At 36.1% G+C, this 17,024-nt stretch overlaps 1 protein-coding gene and 1 long non-coding RNA gene across 2 annotated transcripts in view; both read right to left on the bottom strand.

The window, feature by feature from the left end:
* Positions 1–17,024, bottom strand: part of LOC118640270 (tetratricopeptide repeat protein 28-like) — a 322,295-nt gene that overhangs the window by 147,572 nt on the left and 157,699 nt on the right. The window lies entirely within an intron of this gene.
* LOC118640273 lies at positions 8,457–13,025 on the bottom strand. The gene is made up of 3 exons (XR_004961346.1): positions 12,680–13,025; positions 10,702–10,836; positions 8,457–8,561 (listed from the first exon to the last, which is right to left on the bottom strand). It is a non-coding gene; the product is annotated as an uncharacterized LOC118640273 (long non-coding RNA).

Genomic DNA, 17,024 nt, shown 5'->3' with positions numbered 1-17,024 from the left:
CCTGATATGCCGAATAGCTGGTATAGTGTGTAATAAATGCATTGGAAGAATAAATTAATCAATCAATTCACTAATCAACTGCTCTAATAAGAGCAAAATGGTGCAGTGAACAAAGGGATTAATTCCAGCTTGGTGAATCTCACAAAGCCTCATGGAGAGGAGGGCTTGAGTAAGGCCCCGAAGAATGAGTTCAGTTTGGGCAAGTTGAAATAGGATGGAGAACACTGGAGAAAGAGTAAGGGCAACTCTTTCCAACTAAAATAACAGAGTCCAACAATGTCTCCTCAGACTCACTTTCCCCTGCGGTCAATTCACTTCGATAATGTCTGTCACCAAGAAGTATGTTGCTTCCCTTATCAAAATTCAATGGGCTTTTGGTAAATATTTATTCAATGAATGACCTACCCTAGTGGGAATGAAAGAAAACAACAATAAAACCTTCCTTTTGTTTCCCTTCAGTATAGCTGATGACATTAAAAACAAACAAACAAAAAACTTAATGCCAGGGTTAAAAACACAAGCAGAGAATATTATGAATTAATTGAATTTAATAAAAAGTCCAACTTACACATTTTCCTAATCTATCCTCATGTAGTTTGTTGGAGTTTTACCAAGCCATTCTAATTCCTAATATAGCTACCTTCTAACCCCAAAAGAGCTCTACAATTCCTCAAGTTTCTTACCCCCTATAAGGCTGCTTTGGTGTAAAGTGACTACTTGATACACCATGCAACAGCTAACTAGAATATTTTGACAAGATTTAGAGCATGCTTCTCCCACTCAATTCCTTTCTTCTCTCAACTCTTGGCAAGACTAGGATGGACACACTCAATGGCCCTCCCCAACCTCCCCCTAATCAAGTTCAGAAATGGCCTTTTATCCCAGTAGAGGGCCAAAATAATAACAGCACTCCATCAAAAAAGGTAACCAAATAACTGAATAACCCATACCTTCATTGAAGACTTAAAGGCATTCTACTACAGTTCACACTACCTAAGGCAACATCACACTTAAGGATTCTTTTTATCTACCTCAAACTTATCGCCCTTAAAAAGTCAGGAAGGGAAAATGTTTTCCCAATTGTGTAACTCACCAAGGGAACTACACCCTCTTATCTAACTTTATATTGTTAAAATTTTAGTCTTTTAATAATAAAGTAAAACCCTCATAATGTTTTTCAGGAAAAACAGTAAGGAAATGTTTTAAGCACTGTAAAAATTAAATGTGAGAAAAATACTTCGGCACTTAGCAAGATTTTCATATCTCTGGGGAAATGTTAAATCCAGGAACCTAATAAATGGATTTCACGATGTCACATTTTAATAACATTTTTTTAATGTTTACAAGGTAAGTTTCCTTTTTACCTTTACTGCTGCTGCCAATATTTCTCTCTCACAGCTCTCTAATTCCTATTGTCTTCTCATTTTATTTCTTTCTCTTGTCTTCTTTCTTGTTATTTCCTTCTAATTAATTTCAATCATAGAACAGAATATTTCCACATTGACTATGTGTACGAATTCTTTTTTTTTTTTATCCTCACCTGAGGACATTTTTGCATATTTCTTCAGACAGAGCGGAAGGGAGAGAGGGAGAAAGAGAGAGAAACATCGATGTGAGAGAGACACATCAAGTGGTTGCCACCCACATGACCCCAGCCGGGGCCGGGTACAAACTGCAACCAAGGTACGTGCCCTTAGCGGGAACTGAAACCAGGACTCTCTGTTCTGCGGGCCAACGCTCTAACTGCTGAGCCAAACTGGCCAGGGCTAAGTATATGAATTCTTATATATAGTCCAAAAACAAAGATATGTTAAGAAAGCAATTCCCAACGTATATTTTCATATTATTTTTAAAAAGAGGTAATATTTGGGAAATACTTAGTTAAATAAAGGTAAAAAAGTCTTTCTTCTCCTCCCCTTCTTTCTAAGAACCCTCACAATATGCCAACTGAATGTCCAAAAAAGAGACAGTGTGTACACTTTTAAATTTATTTCACCATAGAATTTTTCCTCCTCCGTGACTAGTAAAATATACTTCAAGAACAGATTTCCTAAATTTAAAATAAACTAAGGGAAAAAATGAATATGGGTATAATATATTCAAAAGGTCTGTATAGTAAAGTATTTCTTAAAAGACACTATGCCACCCTGGCTGGTTTGGCCCAGCAGTCAGAGCATAGGCCTGCAGACCAAAGTCTCGGATTTTATTCCAGTCAAGGGCATGTACCTCAGTTGCATTCTATCCCTGCCCTGGTTGGGGTCATAAGGGATACCGGTGACCAACCGATGTGTCTCTCTCACATCGATGTCTCTCTCCCTCTCTCTCTTCCTCTCTCCCTCTCTCTCTCTCTCCTCCCTCCCTTCCACTCCATCTGAAGATAAATGGAAAAATATCCTCAGGAGAAGATTTAAAAAAAAAAAAAAAGGACACTATGCCATAAAGCAAAAAATTAAAAATGGCTAGAGGTACCACTCATTTTATTAAGAATCCAACTGTGAAAACTAATCTAATTAGAGGTGATTATGTAAGAAATGCACTTTGATCTTCCAAAAGTATTTAAGAGGAAATCAAACTATGAACAACAATGTGATGGCATGGAAATAAATGAAATTGGAATGTTGAACCCTTTTAAAATTATTTTACTGTAGTTACTTTTCAGAATCACTATAATAAAAATGAAAGGATAAGCTGTGAGAAAGTCTATTATATAAAAATACATGGTGATTATTAACCCAGACAACTTCTACACATAGTTCCATGCTCACATCACCTCCTCCTCCTTTCTCCTGCTTTTCAGTGTTCCCATAGCACCCTGTATGCGGTACCATTGTTATCATATTGTACTGCAAAACTTTATTTTCTCATCTGACTTCCTGTCTAGACTGTAAGCTCCTTAAGAATGTGGATCACATTATATCTAAATCTGCACCCCCAAGGTCTAACACTTCATAAATTATTAGAGTGCATATAGTTAGTAAATTAGTTGGATTCTCTCAAATTCAGTAATTACTAACTTACTTAGCAAACATTCATAAGGATAAACTGAACTATGGCAAATTTTGAGATAATAGAGTCACCATTAAGCATTATTCATTTTCCCCCCTCATTATGATATAAATAGCCAGCACCTAACACATAATAGGCCATCAATAAATACATATTGAAATAATTATTCAATCAATTAACCCAAGCTTGACTGCAAGTTTAGACCTTAATAGAAAGGGCAGGACATTTTAAAATCAAAGAACCCTTGAATCATTTGTGGCTTTTACATCTCACTAGCTCTAGCTGATCAGCCTAAAAGTTGCTTTACTCAAGCACGACTTATGGCTGCTGCTGAGTATTGAACCTGGCATCAGGGGAGACAGAAATTTTAGCACTAAGGCACCAGCCTCAATTCATTGAAGCCAAAAGAAATTACTGTATAATGTGAAGAAATAGGTGCTAATTGAAAAATTCCAAATTTTTTAAGTCACCCAGCAGCTCTGAAGACTGAAATCATTTATTTTTGTGGACAATCATATCCTAACAATGAGTTAACTTTCCATACTTAGCACCTTCATCCCCTATGTATACATTTCTTGTTCAATATTCTTTCCAATTAATTATATTCTGGTGTAAACTCATTCTTCCCCTTCCAATTTTCTCTCTGTCTTAACTACATACAAGTTACCTTTCCCAAATGGTATAATTAAATACTTAAAAATAAAAATGTAGTCAAAATTCTGTCTTCATAAAAATGCCCAGAAACGGCATTCCTTTTAAGCCATAGCAATTACCCATCAGCCTTAAGGCCATCTAAATTTTAAAATCTTCAGGGAATAGCATGACAGGAGACTACTCCAAGTATGAGTTAAAGGCTCTTTTCACCATCCAGACTATGACTTCTTTGGGAATTTATTCTCCTAGTAGAGATGTACTATTCTCTTACAATTTGTTTAGGATAGATGTGTAAGTTCTCTTCAACAAGGGCTCTGGAATATCTTTTTTTTTTTTAAATGAAGACTGAATTCAACAGAAATTCAAACAGAAGCTTGAATTAAAGGGGTAATTTCAGATGTAGTGAAAAGCTGTAATGTCCATTCAAAGTAATGAAGGCACACAGCATTAATCTCCTAAAAAGATTCAAATGCTATGAGTAGAGCAATTCTATTTCTTAGTGGGAACAAATTAAGATGATTTCCCTTACAGAAATTGCCATAATTACAAGTAATTATCTTGTACTCTCTAAATTTACCACTATAGCACATTCTGCAAATATCATTCCCTTCAAATACTTTATTTGGAAATACAGGAAGGATTGTTGCTTTGTGAATTGTGCTACAGACCTCAAACTGATTGTTTAACTGTCCTACATAATATGTGTAGTAAAGAGATGACCTTCTGAAGTTGGAAGTGGTTGGAATTCCAAATTTATGATATTCTTATCATCAGGTAACTAATTTTACCCAAAGGAGTTCAAACAAATGAGAATGGCAAACATTCAAAGATAAACTTGAGTCAAATGTAGACTTATGCTTGAAACAATGAGGAGATTCATTCTGATAAGCATAGAGCAATCATGAAAAACATGTTAACAGCTGCTGTAGTATTTATAAAAATCCTTGCAGCGCCAAATAAAATCCCATCATTTGCAACCTACTCAGTTTTTCATTTTCCTTTAATAAGAAAGTGTGAGAAAAACCAGTTACTCACCAAGCATTAGGAAGAGAATAAGCATGTGAAACCCTAATTTAACCATCTTTGGGGCCAATTACCATCTGGATTTCAGCTGGCACTTGAAGTCTATTCTCCAGCCAAATTGGGATTCCTTACCATGTTGTAAAAACATGCTTAGAGCTTGCCTTTCCCTATATTATTCTCACTGCCTGGAATGGCCTCCCTGTCTTCATCTGGTAAAAATGAGTCCACCAAGTCTAGTTGAAATGCCACTCCACCATGCAGACTCTTTTGGTCTACTAATTCTTTTTTTTTTGTAATCCTCACTCGAGGACATTTTTGCATTTATCTTCAGATACAGCAGGAGGGAGAGAGAAAGAAACATCGATGTGAGAGAGACACATCGAGTGGCTGCCATCCACAAAACCCCAACCAGGGTGGGGACAAACTGCAACTGAGGTATGTGCCCTTAGCGGAGACAGAACCTAAGACTCTCTGGTCCGCAGGCCGACACTCTAACCGCTGAGCCAAACCAGCCAGGGCTGGTTTACTAATTCTTATCCCAAACTCCAAACCCTTCTCTTTCTTCCACCAACTCAGCTGTGACCTCTCTTTTTATTCACTCTCTCTGGTGATACTAACATATGCCACCTCATATTTCAGGTATAACTAATATTTCAAGGATATTTCAAGGATAACTAATCTTATCCTTCCTTGTAGAGGAAATGTATTGAATTCCTATTTGTATCCCCAACAACTTGTGTAAATGTTTAACAATTTTAATCATTTAAAAGATATTTGATTTTTAAAATTATTCCCTTTAGAAGCATATTATTGGAAACGTCTTTAAAATGAGTATAGGGTCCATTAAGAAATTATGTATATTTTAAATTCTGAACAAATATCTGGTTCTATTTAACCAAAATTTGTACATTTTATATTAGTGTTTAAAACTCATCCATGGTTGCCTGGCCAATATGGCACAGTGGTTAAGTGTCAACCCATGCACCAAGAGGTCACCGGTTCAATTCCCAGTCTGGGCACATCCCAGTTGTTGGCCCAATCCCCAGTGTGGGGCATGCAGGAGGTGGCCAATCGATGTTCTCTCTCATCGATGTTTCTCTCTCTCTCTCTCTCCCTCTCCCTCCCTCTCTTTCAAGTCAGAAAAGAGGAGAGGAGGGGAGGGGAGGGGAGGGGAGGGGAGGGGAGGGGAAGGGAGGGGAGGGGAGGGGAGGGGAGGGGAGGGGAGGGGAGGATGTAGGTGTTTTAAAAAAATAATAAAAAAATAAATAAAACTCATCCATGGTGATATATTATAACCTCTGTGCCTATTAATCTTTCCTGGTTTATTTGGTCAGTATAAATGTTCATTATATTTGTATATGTAATTATACACAGTCAATCATCTATAATTTAAGATCCTTTCTTTAACTGGTATCTATGAAAATTAAAATTTTTACATATGAATTTTAAACAAAAAGATAAATAAATCTACTGACTTTTCCACAATTTTATCAACTTATAAATGTCAGCAGTATATTCTATAGATTCATAATAATTTATAAATTAGCTTTAAGAATTTTATATTCTCATTTATTCTTAATCCAGTATGATGCAATGCAAAGATATATTATGGATACACTTTAAAAAATGTCAGAGAGTTCTGTTCAAATTGACACAGATAATTTACCCATAGTTACAATTGTTTACTGGAAACACTGGTTCCATACAGCTCAGTTCTCCTAAATTGTTTGCTTCATGACTACTACAAATAGGATAGCATTTACATGGTTTCACAAACAATTAGAACAGTGACAAGTACATCCTGATGACTTACTTAAAATGAGGTCTATTTCATATTTGTGTTAATCATCATAAACTGTTTACTTTTCAGATAAGTTATTCTATATTTATTAATCATAGTCATTTTTTCACCTTACTCTTGGTCCTTCTGCATCACCTATTCTGACCTAGAGCTGGTCCTCTCTTGAAATTATGATATATGATATCATATATGTGGTCAACATCTCTCTATTTCCACTGTCAACTATCTGTTTCTCTTGTTCCCCCAAAACATAGACCCCCTTAAGGCTGCTTCTTGGCTACTCAGGATCCTCATGAAAGTGATCCCACGCTCCACCTCAAACCAGGCCTCTCAGTGACTATGATTCTGGTGTTTCATATATCCCTCTTGACCAGCTACCTCAAGAGGTTATAAGACATTTCTGAATGTCTTACTGGGTGACAGAACAGCAAACAAATGTTACTATTATATTTGCATTTACCATGGATTTCTTAAGCATTAGCACAAAGGGATTTTAAGAAAATAAGTCACAAAAGATATGTCTGAAAGCAATTAGATTATTTGTATCTTTAAAATATACCATCTATATAATTATCTCTTTCTCTCTCTCACTCTCTCTCTCTGTCTCTCTTTTTTTATTTTTTACAAATAAGCCCAACACTAGATTCTGAACTCCTAGAGAAGTAGAAGCACTACAATGGATATGGCCCTCTTCTTAGAGTATTCAGGTCTAGGGCCAGCCTCTGAAGAGCTACATGCTTCTTCTAAAGGAACCACCTTACCCAACTGACAATCTGCTTCCTAATCTGTAAAATTAAATGCTTCTTCAGCTTCCTTTCATTTCTGAAATTGTTTTAATCATAGTATCATATATACTGTCTAGGAAAAGTCTGGGCTACAACTTTTGTTTAAAATAAATAACATCTGCCCTATCCGATTTGGCTCAGCAGTTAAAGCATCAGCCCGCAGACCAAAAAGTCTCGGGTTCGATTCCGGTCAAGGACACGTACCTCTGTTGCAGTTCGTCCCTGGCCCTGATCAGGGTCATGCGGGAGGTAACCAATCAATGTGTCTCTCTCACATCCATATTTCTCTCTCTCTCTCTCCCTCCCTCCCACTCTAACTAGAAAATAGAAAAACAACCTCGGGTGAGGATTTAAAATTAAATTAAATCAAATAAATAATACTTCTGTCACAAATAAGAATGTTTTGGCTCTGGCTGGTTTGGTTCGGCAGTTAGAGTGTCAGCCTGTGGACTAAAGTGTTGAAGGTTCAATCCCCAGTCAAGGGCACGTACCTGGGTTGCAGGTTCGATCCCTGGCTTCTGTCAGGGTTGTGCAAGAGGCAACGAATCGATGTGTCTCTCTCACATCAATCTTTCTCTCTCTCTCTCTACCCCTGTCCCTTCCTTCCACTCTATCTAAAAAAAAAAAAAAAGGAAAATATCCTCGGCTGAGGATTAACAAAAATAAATAAAAATCAAAATAATGTTTTGGTTAATTAATATATAACTAATTAATATTTAAATAAATCTTACACTCCTTGGTTGTTTCTTCTCAAAGACAATCACATATACTCCCTAGAGTATGCAATTCTACCTTTCACATATACCACTAATACTAGTCCCTTCCACACAGTATTTTGTTGCTTGTACATATTTAAACAAGTTATTGTGGGGAGGGGGAAAGCCAAGCTAGATACACCAAAGTAAAGTCGGAAAAGAGAAAACTACAGTGTTATTTATCAAATCATTCAGTCTCTGTGACTGCATCCTCAACTATATCTCTCAATAATCAATAGTATAATAAATACCTCACGTATAAAAAGGTCACTTAATTTAACCATCTCAACTATCTAAAACCCAGCCTCAAATCAGAAGGTACTTTTTTTTTTTTTTTTTTTAATCCCTAAGCAGTCAAAATGAAAGCCACAATTCACATTCTAAAGTTCATATATTCTTAAGAGAAACCCTCATTCAGTGTCTACTTACTTTCATTTCAGTTACAGCTATGGCTCAGTTAGTGACATATCTTACCCACCACAGAGAGGAAACATATAAAACAGAATTGCAAGAGGTAGGCGCATGACAGCAGCAATCCTTTGGGCAACATGTAAAGAAAAAGAAAAATTGTACAAAGAAGACATGAAAGTATTTTAAAAGAAACAAAAGGGCAATGTGAGGTCATTCCAGAATAACAAATAATCTTACATTCCTTAAAAGCTCCTATAATGTTGCTATATTATAGTGAAATAGAAAAATTCATGTTTGTGACAATAACCTTGAGTAATCAGGAGAAGTTTAAATCATGCTAAGTACCTTCTGTGCAAGAAGGCAGAAAATGTGTAATGTATTTTAGAAACTTTCACATAAAAAAATGGTTGAAATTTAACAAGGGCTGGCAGTTGAATTAAATTTGAGTTAACAGGAAATTCACAAGAATACCACAGGTAATTAAATATTAGTGTAGCAATTTTTCCATGGAAACCATGGTGACTATGGAATATTAAAATTCATAATTAATCCCTCAAACACATTGTAGTCTTAATTTCAATATTTATCACCACCATTCCTAACTCCCCAAATATTAATTGAACCATAGTGAATTTCTATTTTTGCAGGTAAAAAATGGTTATACATTAGCAATTTCACATGGTTCAACCTAATATCTTTACCAAAATTCTTAACAATAAAATAAAGTAATTTGCATTTTATCTTTTCATTCTCCAGCCCACACTGTCAGAAAAAAATAATTATTATTATTAAATAATAAGACCCAAAGTCCACCAAAACGATCATGGGTCCACCACCCCTGACTATGACATTTTCTTTTTACTCCTCAAAAACATAACAATCTCATTTATGCCTGAGACTCTCAACTCCACAAACAGTTCCAAAAAGATCTGCTAGATCTGGGCTTAAGCATAGAGTATTTCACAGATATCATAATTTAGCATGATCCTGAAAATGTGTCTATGCATTTCTGTTATGTTCATTTATAAATATTAAAAATATAAAATATGCTTAAGATGCTTAACAATTAATTATCAGAGCAATGAAATAACAATCCAGATAAATATAATAGACATTCAAGGTTTTTAGTTATATAAAAGAAGTCTATTTTCTGATTCAAAATATTTTTTTTATTTTCTTTAAGACAAAGAACACCTATATTGGATAAGTCAAAATAAGGAATAATTTACCCATTTTTTAAAAAGAAACTATTACTAATGTAATAAGTGTTGTTATGCCAATATAGGCTATAACAAAGTTATTGCATGATGTGCAACACAGTTTCCTTAGGGGTTTCTTCCTTCCCTACTCCCCACTATCACATTGCTAGCTTCAAGTCTAGGTATATTGCATGTTTGGGAGAATATTTATCCAAACACAATGTGTTCCCACATGACCTCCTGGCTCCCAACTCCATTTTGACCCTATTCCACATGTTAACTGCTCTCTAACTCAGAATTTCTTCAATGTCTGTCTCAGTCCTCTACCATGATGCAATTTTGAAATACTTCCTCTCACAAATTAAATAATGCTGGAAATATGGGTGCATTCATGAATGGACATTGGCTTACATAACCAGAAATAAGCGAAAGAAATTTCAGTCCTTTAAGAGTCCAAACTGAGAGACATCTACCACCAAAAAAACGTATGTGCAGCTTTGACAACTGCCATCAAACTTATTTCATGTACCTTTTCTAGAAATGCTAAGTTTATTACATAAAAGGTATAAACCAAAAGATAGTTTTATGTCTTTCCTTAAAATACATGCTAAAAGGACAGAATGTGCAAAATAACAAAGACAGAACATTAACAGGTTAAGTAACAGTGTACATAATTAAAGGACTCAATTATTGTAGATAAGAATACTTCTCTTAGCTACAAAAAATACTAAAAGGGGGGACTAACAAAGTTCAGGACAAAAGCTCATATAAACCTGAAAATGTCAGTTAAATTATATAATTTTTATAGCTTTCAAATAAAACTACATGGTTTTAGCACGTCAATAAAGCAAAAAGTCTTAAAGCTAAGACTTAATATTATCATTAATGATATGAATTCACTGTGGAAGCTGAAGCTGACAGAGATTTCAGGTTTTCTCTTGCTTCTGCTGTGTTTTCCAGAGCATGTCATCATCGTGACTGACTAGCAAAATGAAGGTGGCTGCTGGCTCCCTCTCTTGAAGTTGGGCTAATTAAACTCTGCAGCCTCTCACACAGGCAATACTTACTGGCTAGCTCCTGAACAGTAAGGGTGCCAAATCAAATTTCCTCGTCACTGACTTCCTTCGCTTCTTATCAAGTCTATCAACCATTCTCAGCTTCTCAAATATACCTGGAAGTAGTTTTCTATAGATGGCCATTCCCTACCAATTTTACAAAATAAAAAATATTTAGGAATGAAGAAAATAAAGATTTATTCCAGTTCTTTACAACCATGGTGTCGCTGCATTGCTGTCTCATGATAAGTTGTGAGATACATCAAAAATAACTATAATTTTTTCTACTATTTTTAATAGAGGTGAAGTTCATATAACATAAAATTAACCATTTAAAGTGTACAATCCAGTTGCATTTAGTACACCCACAATGTACAATCACCATCTCATAACTGTGACTTTTTAAAAACTTTATTATTATTTTTTTAATCCTCACCCAAGGATATTTTCTTTTCCATTTATCTTCAGATAGAGTAGGAGGGAGGGAGAGTAGGGAGGAGGGAGGGAGGGAGAGAAACATAGATGTGAGAGGGACACATCAACTAGTTGCCTCCCACATGACCCCAACCAGGGCTGGGGATGAACCACAACTAATGTAAGTGCCCTTAACTGGAATCAAACCCAAGACTCTTTGGTCTGCGGGCCGGCACTCTAACCACTGAGCAATTCAGCCAGGGCTGTGACTTTATTTTTTAATAGATGCACAGTTAATATTATCCCTATTACCCTTACTCATAGCTAATATGGTGTTCTAAAAGGATGAGAAACAGGCAGAGATAAGCTTGCAAGTTAGGCATTTCCAATAATTGACAAGTCAGAGAATCTTGCCAACTGGTTAAAGACCACTGTCCATAAATGCATTCACTCATTGAGTTCCTACTCTGTGCCTATCCTTCAAAACCTTACAATGGGCCCTGGTCGGTGTTGCTTAATGGTTAGAGTGCTAGCCAACACACTGTAGGGTTATGGGTTCAATTCCTGGTCAAGGGCACATACCTGGGTTGCAGGTTCAGCACATGTGGGAGGTAACCAATGAATGTGTCTCTCTTACATAACTGTTTCTCTCTCTCTCTCTCCCCTCCCCTCCCTCCAACCCTCCACTCTCTCTAAAAAAAAAAAAAAAAAAAAAATCAATGAAAAAAAAGACCTCAAGTGAGGGAGAAAAAAACACTTACAATGGTAGAGACAGACATACTAACAATTACAGTACAGGGCTATGACCATAGTCCATATAAATATGATCAAAGAAGGTGTAGCCAACTATGCCCACCAATTAGAGAATTCATACAGAGAAGGTTGAATTAGTTCTTAAGGCATAACCAGAGACAAAAGGAAGACAAGTAAAGTAAAGTATGAGGAGAATGTATTCTAGGCAAAAGAAGAAGTACATGCAAATACACAGAAGCCTTGGTGAACCATATCCAACTAGATTGTAGGGTACGATCATACCAACAGGAAAAATGTAGTAAGCACATTTATGTGCCAGGCACTCCTAGTAGTATTTTACATTATATCCTCAAAGTCACATTAAGAGCTAGGTGCCAGTAACAGTAAATAGATAAGACATCTGAAGTACAGAAAGGTTAAGTAACTTAGCTACACAGCTACTGAAAGGCTGAACTGGAATTCAAGCTCAGGCAGTCTACCTTCAGAGCCCATCCTTTTCATCACTATGTAACCTATGCTACATTCTTTTTTTCTCCTTCTTCTCTTTAATAAAATTAATCACTTAAGGCAAAACTTTAATGATAGAAACTGCATTATACCACAGAACACAGAAGGTAACATGAACAGTGAGTGGGCACCACTAAAAACTCCTTGTGGACTATAAACAAATGAGGACACAAGTGTCAAACTATCTTGATAGATTAGCAAAGCTTAATTTATTTCTTATTCTTTTATATTTAAAAATACATAAAAACAGAAGTTCTCATATTTCCCCCATAACCCAATCATTTTTTGTACAACCTCTAAGTCAAGGTGGACTTACCCATTTTGGAGACCTATACTAGCCAATGGAGAAACTTGGCAGGACTTGAAGAAGGTGAATAATGTGAGCAGATGTGTGTGTGTTTTTAACAATTACTCTAAAAGGAATAAAAAGGAGAGAAGAAAAAACAATTTAAAAAATGAGGAGGGGGGTAGAATCATTAGGATGCCATTTGCAATAGATCCAGCAAGTGATAAAAGTGATAATGAGGAGCTAAACTGTAACAGTGAGGAGTCAGACATGAAAGATTAAATGACATGCCCAAGGACACAAATCATGGGAACTGTCAGAACCAAAACCTAGGTCTCTAGCTGCACTAATCTGGGAATAGTATATACAATGTATTTGTAGAAAGACCTTTATCACAGGATTTCTAAGACTTCTTTGTAAAACTACTTTTGTCCACAATATTTGATTATTTTTAGGTCTAATTTTACACTATTAAACAAAATGTGGCCCAAAGTGAATAATTTAATAATACCAACTAGCACAGCATTCAGGCAGGTAACTAAGTAATTTAGTATAGCTGTATTAAAATATGAGACTTAAGCTTCCTAATCCAAAAAGAAAATACTTTATCACAGAGAAAGTGCAGGGATCTGAAATGCACTCTTTTGTAAAAGTAATAAGCTATTCCAAGACACAAATTTATAGAACAAAATCCTTATAAGTGAGCTTCCAAACAAGCTTTTTAAATGAAGCTCCATCAGAGAAGTCATTTAAGAAGCCAGATTCACATTATATTAATGTGACAAGTATAACAAGATAAATACATCATGATTCTAAAATTACATTATTAATGTAGCTTCTGTGACATATTCCTATTAATGATCTTTTATTATGTGTGAACAGTAAAATAACATTAGATAAGCAATAAAAAATCCAATCAGCAGCAGCTTTCCTGAAGGTTTTGACTGCAGTCTTACTTACACAGTGTTATCTGATACTAATCCCTGGATTTTAAAGAGCAGAAATCAATCACTTCAGAATTGTAAACAAACACATTGCTATGAGATGAGCATTTTAATTACTATCATTTCTGCAAATACAAGATAAAAATAACGTGCTGCATGATAACCTCTTAATGTAAAAACAGGGGAAAGTACATTTTGCCAGGCCAATAAGGTTATGTTAATTAAAGGATCATGACATGGATCAGGAGCCTGGAACCTGGTGGTATGTCTTAACAATCACTGTCATGGAAATTTTATGGAAAGTGTACCTGTCCACTCCCTCTCCGATGTTGTCTACAAAAGATTAGAAGTGAGTGCCCAAATATTCTGGTTTCTTTAATAATCCACTACGGTCTAGTATCTATGAATCAACTGAAATATTTTGAACCTTTTTACATATAAAGTTCATACCACTTCTTAGAATAAAGTCTAAAAATACAAGTTTTACAAAGTAATAGTGCTTATTTACTTTTACATCAAATAAATATTTATCGAGAAACTATAGTATCTTTGGTACCAAAAAAGAGGTGTGAGATATGGTTCCTATACTCAAGGAGCCTGAAGTATAATTGAGCAGCAGGATATATACATAGATATAAAGGTTACTATCAATAAAAGACCATCAGCCTAAAAGGGCATAGATTCTAAATGCTCCAAGAATTCAGAGGGAGATAAATCTGTGTGTTTCTTCAAGAAGAGGGGGAGGGAAGAAGAGTGTCTTGGTCCTGGTATCTAGAAATGAGGAAGCAAAGCTACAGCTGACCTTCATATACTAGGATCATCTCAGCTCTCATTCTTTATCTTTCTTGGATAAAGAGCCCTGGTCATCAAAATCCCCAAGTACGATGGTAAAGAACACATGTCCTGATGTAAATAAGGCCTGGTCTAATCTTAGCTCTGATGCTGCCATGCTATATGACTCTGAGTAAGTCATTTCACCTCTTCAAATCTATTTCCTTATAATCCCTACCACTTCATTAGATAGATATAGAGCAAGCAGAGATGCATACCATAGAGCAGGTGCATAAAAAATGGTACCTGCTAGTTGCATGATATTAAATTCCAATCTTACCAGGGCACAATCACAAGTACACAGAATCTTGCTATTAGGGGAATTACAGGGCTCTTGGTGGGAGGCCCACTGTGCTCCGGAAGACTGGGTCCTAAGCTCCTCACTTGTTCTTAAGGTGGAACACGATTAGTCATGTTCTGGTGGTTGCTTTGTGAAAATGTGGCAGATCCTAATTGAATCCTCCAGAGCCCACATTCTGAATTTTAGTATTTAGTTTAACCCAAAAGTAAACAGAGAAAAGCAGAGTGAAGAGCTCCCCTTCCCCTTCAATCACATACCCCAGCTGCATGCTCAGTTAGAAACAAAGAAACCTAGAACCTAAGGTCATTTTCTTACAATAAGACTAGAATGAACAAAAGCCAGCACAAGTAGAGGCTGACCGGGCACCATGATAGCAAGTTATCAACCAATCCTAGTCATGACGCCCAGCTATACAGACAAATGTTGCTTACAGCAGCATTCTGTGGATGATCTCCCTAGCTTTGTTAAAATCACATCAATTCAATCTCACTTTTCATCTGTAGTGTAAATGGTTTTTATGAAACAGTTTGGCAAAACACATGGCATGTGACTGTACTACTACAAATTTGGTAACAGACTCAGCCAGAAACCAAGGCAATGATATGACCATATGAGTATTCTTGCAAGAGTAAGAAAATAAACCGAATCTTTGTAAAGACTTACTAGTGCCCTACCAGAGTTTAATATTGAGTCAAGGAAGCTTCCATTTCCAATGTAGAAACAAGAATTGTTCCCAACAACATGGAGGGACCTAGGGAGTATTATGCTAAGTGAAATAAGCCAGTCAGAGAAAGACAAGTATTATATGATCTCACTTATGTGTGGAAGCTAATGAACAAAATAAACTGACAAACAAAATAGATCCAGAGACATGGAAGTAAGGAAAAGACTAATAAACCTCAGAGGGAAGGGGGGGGGGGGGGATAGGAAGAGATAAACCAAAGAACTTATATACATATATGCATAAATAGTACGGGGGGGTGGGGCACATCTATAATACTTTCAACAATAAATTTGTTTTTTAAAGAATTGTTCTCAAGCCCCCACCAAATAATCATATTTGATGGCTCAGCTTTTTTTTAAATCTTCTATGAACTTTGCAGGATTAGATCTGGATCCTTACAATATGATTTGGGATTATGAATACAGTGAATAAACACAACCTTCTGGTATAGCAATTTAAGCATCAGAGAGTGAGTAAATACTGCCGAGTGAATCCTAACACTTGAAACAGAATCTTCCAGAGTCCAGAAATCCACCTGACTGCCAAGAATAATACTTCCATGGTTCAAGCAATACCAGTACCCAGAGGGGTTTCCACAGACATAACCACATGAGTTACTGCATATTGGTTTAAAAAAAAAACAAAAAAAAACCCAGACATTTATGAATGTATAGTTTGCAGACATCTTAAAAGTACTCATAAATATGCAATTTACAAATATAGAAGAAATGGAGGGGTGGGGCTTCAGGAACACACAGCAGCTGTTTAAACTGCTTAATTATATGGTTTCTTCTATGGGTTTTCTTCATCCTAACTCTGGTTTCTCTGAGGATCTGGGGGAAAGATACATGGATCTCTTAACTAAAATAAATGAAAACATTTTCACTGAAAGAAGCTCTATGATGAAAACTAATACATGACAGATTCTTACTTCAGGATGAGGTAGAAATGACTTGTGTTAGAAATCAAAATTGTATCAATTAGATACCAAAGAAAACCTTTCAATTCACCAGGCTATATTGAAGCAGGGTTAGATTCCCTAGTAATAAAACAAATGCACAGTTTTCCTCTCATGCATTTCACATGATTTCTATTTCAGCTCTGATATAAAACATGGTATCACACATCATGCCACAAAGAAAGAGTCAGTTTAGCTAGTTCAAGTAAAACACTAGGCAGCTGCTAACAGAGACAGGTCTCTACTGGGGAAGGGCACAGCATGTTCAGTTCGCAATGTTTTCCTTCTGAAGAATGTCAATAAAAACCATGGCCAACTGAGGTATTGGGGGACAGGGGGAGGTCCTGCTGTGCAGTGAACCACTGGATTCATCTAACAGTTAGCGCCAGTCAGACAAGTTAGCAAAAGGGAGCCCTAGCCAAACCTACAGCCGCCAACAACTTGAAGAAAGCTGTCTTTCTCCACGAACGTCCTGGGGTAGGGACCAGTCCCACATTTAGAAACGTTATTTCTGGGACCAATAGCAATTTATTTTGATAGAACCACTGGATTTTTTTTTTTCTTGAGTTCTCAACAAAGGAGCCATATTAGGAAATAATCTTGCAAAAAGCAAGTGC

Source organism: Molossus molossus, unplaced genomic scaffold (assembly GCF_014108415.1).
Source record: "Molossus molossus isolate mMolMol1 unplaced genomic scaffold, mMolMol1.p scaffold_m16_p_22, whole genome shotgun sequence".
Lineage (NCBI taxonomy): Eukaryota > Metazoa > Chordata > Mammalia > Chiroptera > Molossidae > Molossus > Molossus molossus.
This window is presented reverse-complemented; position numbering and strand designations above follow the sequence as displayed.